Source organism: Salvelinus sp. IW2-2015, unplaced genomic scaffold (genome assembly GCF_002910315.2).
Source record: "Salvelinus sp. IW2-2015 unplaced genomic scaffold, ASM291031v2 Un_scaffold1824, whole genome shotgun sequence".
NCBI lineage: Eukaryota > Metazoa > Chordata > Actinopteri > Salmoniformes > Salmonidae > Salvelinus > Salvelinus sp. IW2-2015.
In genome coordinates this window covers 1-4,325 of record NW_019943195.1, presented here as the reverse complement: position 1 = coordinate 4,325, position 4,325 = coordinate 1, and the positions used below count along the sequence as shown (strand labels likewise).

General features: G+C 42.1%; 1 non-coding gene across 1 annotated transcript; it reads left to right on the top strand.

Annotated features, from left to right (window-relative positions):
• The first annotated feature begins 233 nt into the window (after positions 1 to 233).
• On the top strand, positions 234 to 289 carry LOC112072101 (U7 small nuclear RNA). Its single transcript, XR_002894249.1, has one exon. It is a non-coding gene; the product is annotated as a U7 small nuclear RNA (small nuclear RNA).
• The last annotated feature ends 4,036 nt before the right edge of the window (positions 290 to 4,325 follow it).

Here is a 4,325-nt window from a genome sequence, read left to right as displayed (position 1 = left end):
ACAGAAATGTCCGCAAAAACACTACATTGTTTTCACTACAGTYAATACTACAGTATTTKATTTGGATATACCCTGCCCATTCCCCTCCCCCACATCCCATTTTGTGCCATCCTTAAGTGAGAAACCTACATGCCAAGTATAGACTATATATTGTGTTCCTTACAGGTTATAGAAAAGAGCAGAAGCTCTGAGCTATCCGTTCAGACCCCAGTCCTACCTACCTACAGGTTATGGAAAGTTTGCTCTTTTAGTATTTTTTCCAGTAGGTTTCCTCAAAGAGGAAGCCCCTCACTTCTATGTCAAAGATAATAAAACAAAGACACTATAGTAAATACTGCAGTAATGTCCCCAGAAAACTATAGTTAATACTACAGTAATGTCCCTAGAACACTATAGTAAATACTAGTGATGCACCGATATGACATTTTTGACCGATACCGATATCCGATATTTTCCTTGCCTCTCCAAAAAACGATACCGATAACCAATATTTACAATTTTTGCGGCCTTTTAAGCGTTCTAGTACAGTTAAATAGTTAACACACACACACACGGACGCAGCGGTCTAAGACACTGCATCTCAGTGCAAGAGGAGGCACTACGGTCCCTGGTTCGAATCCAGGCTGTATCACATCCGGCCGTGATTGGGAATCCCAGCGTCGTCCATCTATGTAAATAAGAATTTGTTCTTAACTGACTTTCCTAGTTAAATAAAGGTTACACACACACACACACACACCACACTGACCAAAAAGTTATTTTGTTGGCATTTATGTATGTCCCCATTACCAGTAAAACATAATCAAAACCTATTTCTTTCACTTACTTGCTGTGCTGTTTCCTTGTTCATTTGTTTCARTCTCAWCCAGGATTTCTATGGAACGCCGTTTGGGTCTTTGCGTGTCAAATAACCTTGTTGACCAATCAGGACCTGAATATGACTGCACGTCACATAGTAATTTAACGCGTTCATACATTTTTTACGTAGTTATTACACATTGATTACACTATTACTCGTATTTCATATGTCACAACGATTCATCGATACGTATGCTATGATGCTGGTAAAGTTGTCTCGCGCACCTACAATGCTGGTCATAAAAAAAGCTAGCTAGCTCATGGATGCAAACAATGTTCTTCCCGAAAAACATAGCAAAACGACATAATCTGTTTCAGTAGCTATAGTTAGCTAGCTAACTATATAGCTAGGTGTCATCATCTAAAATAACCCTAATTTATAAGACAGTTCTTATTTGATAAATGGTGGTTGGACCCATCTATGTGAAGCAAGCCACAATAAGGATTAGCCACAATAGCAGACTTAGCCTTCAAAATAAAAGTATGTAATTTACAGTGATGCAAATGAATACAAATAGTAGAATTATGCCATAATTTAATAGATCATGCTAAATGAGGTTGGAATGTTGTTATATAAAAACAAAAGACAATKATTTGTTAATTTTACAAAAATCTGTTGAAATCACACGATGTGTTTTGAATARAACCTTTCTGGTTATAACCTTTTTCGGKAAGACAGACCTTCCAAAGGTGGGGGAGTGGCAATCTTTACCAAGGATCACCTTCAGTGCTCGGTTGTTTCCACCAAGTCTGTCCCCAAACAATTTGATTTGTTAGTTTTGTTGCTGGGTGTTATCGTCCTCCATCAGCACCGGCCTGTACCCTACCTGCCCTAAACTCTCTCCTGGCCCCTTACACCAAGTCTAAATTTGTCCTGCTACGTGACCTAAACTGGGACATGCTTAAACCACCTGGCCAAGTCCTAAAGCAATGGGACTCCCTAAATCTTTCTCAGATTATTACCAATCCCACAACGTATGACTCCAAACACCCAGAAAAGGCTACTCTTCTTGATGTTATCCTCACAAATAATCCTGATAGCTATCAGTCTGGTGTTTTCTGTAATGACCTTAGTGATCGCTGTTTTACAGTTTGTGTTCGTAATGGCTGCTCAGTGAAAACGACCATGCTCCTGTGATTTTTCCCATATAGACGCTTGTTAAAAAGCCCTTCCTTCATGAACTGGCCTCTGTAAAATGTGTAGAATCAGCTTGCATCCCCTCTGTCGAAGACACTTGGCCTTCTTTTTTATATTTTCAGTGGTATGTTAACCAAACACGACCCCCCATAAAGAAAATGAGAATTAAAAACAGGTTCACAGCCCTGGTTTGACTGATCTTGCAGAGTTACTCCACCTCAAGAATTGCATTTTTGGCGAAAGGCTCCTCACACGCATACTAGGCTGACTGGCTCTCGTTCAGCAAATGAGAAAATAAGTGCGCTCAGGCTATCCGGAAAGACCAAAGTTAAGTTACTTTAAGGAGCAGTTCTCTCTCTGTGGGTCAAACCCCAAGAAGTTCTTGAAAGCGGTTAAAGACCTGGAGAATAAACCCTCCTCCTCACAGCTGCCCWTGTCCCTTAATATTGATGTGGTTGTTACTGACAAGAAGAACATGGCTGAGCTCTTTAATCACCACTTCATTAAGTCAGGATTCCTATTTGACTCAGRCATGCCTCCTTGCCTGTCCAACATTTCCTCATCTCCCACCCCTTCTAATGCGACTATCCCCGATGCTTCTCCATCTTTTTCCCCTGCCCCTCTACAAAGTTTCTCCCTGAAGGCAGTCAGAGTCTGAGGTGCTAAAGGAGCTGCTWAAACTTGACCRCAAAAAAACATCTGGGTCAGATGGTTTAGACCCTTTCTTCTTTAAGGTTGCTGACCCTATCATCGCCAAGCCTATCTCCAACCTTTTTAACCCGTCTCTCCTTTCTGGGGAGGTTCRCATTGCTTGGAAGGCAGCCACGGTTCGTCCATTATTTAAAGGGGGAGATCAAGCTGATCCTAACTGTTATAGGCCTATTTCTATTTMGCCCTCTTTATCAAAAGTGTTGGAAAAACTTGTCAATAATCAACTGACTGGCTTTCTTGATGTCTTTAGCATTCTCTCTGGTATGCAATCTGGTTTCCGCTCAGGTTATAGATGTGTCACTGCAACCTTAAAGGTCCTCAATGATGTCATCATTGCCCTTGATTCTAAGCAATGTTGTGCTGCTATTTTTATTGACTTGGCCAAAGCTTTTGATACGGTAGACCATTCCATTCTTGTGGGCCGGCTAAGGAGTATTGGTGTCTCTGAGGGGTCCTTGGCCTGGTTTGCTAACTACGTCTCTCAAAGAGTGCAGTGTATAAAGTCAGAAAATCTGCTGTCTCAGCCACTGCCTGCCACCAAGGGAGTWCCCCAKGGCTCAATCRTAYGCCCCACGCTCTTCTCAATTTACATCAACAACATAGCTCTGGCAGTAGGAAGCTCCAGCTCTCATCCATTTATATGCAGATGATACAGTCTTATACTCAGCTGGCCCCTCCCCGGATTTTGTGTTAAATGCTCTACAACAAAGCTTTCTTAGTGTCCAACAAGCTTTCTCTACCATTAAGAAAGTAAGAAGTAAGAAGAATGCCCCTCTCCCCACAGGTGTGATTACTGCCTCTGAGGGTTTAGAGCTTAAGGTAGCCACCTCATACAAGTACTTGGGAGTATGGCTAGACGGTACACTGTTCTTCTCTCAGCACAAGCTGCAGGCTGAAGTTAAATCTAGACTTGGTTTCCTCTATCATAATCACTCCTCTTTCACCCCAGCTACCAAACTAACCCTGATTCAGATGACCATCCTACCCATGCTAGATTATGGAGACATAATTTATAGATCGACAGGTAAGGGTGCTCTTGAGCGGCTAGATGTTCTTTATCATTCGGCCAACAGATTTGCCACCAATGCTCCTTATAAGACACATCACTGCACTCTATACTCTTCTGTAAACTGGTCATCTCTGTATATCCGTCGCAAAACCCACTGGTTGATGTTTATTTATAAAACCCTCTTAGGCCTCACTCCCTCCTATCTGAGATATCTACTGCAGCCCTCATCCTCCACATACAACACCGTTCTGCCAGTCACATTCTGTTAAAGGTCCGCAAAGCACAAACATCCCTGCGTTGCTTGTCTTTTCAGTTCGCTGCAGCTAGCGACTGGAACGAGCTGCAACAAACACTCAAACTGGACAGTTTTATCTCAATCTCTTCATTCAAAGACTCAATCATGGACACTCTTAATGACAGTTGTGGCTGCTTTGTGTGATGTATTGTTGTCTCTACCTTCTTGCCCTTTGTGCTGTTGTCTGTGCCCAATAATGTTTGTACCATGTTTTGTGCTGCTACCATGTTGTGTTGCTACCATGTTGTTGTCATGTTGTGTTGCTACCATGCTGTGTTGTCATGTGTTGCTGCCTTGCTATGTTGTCGTCTTAG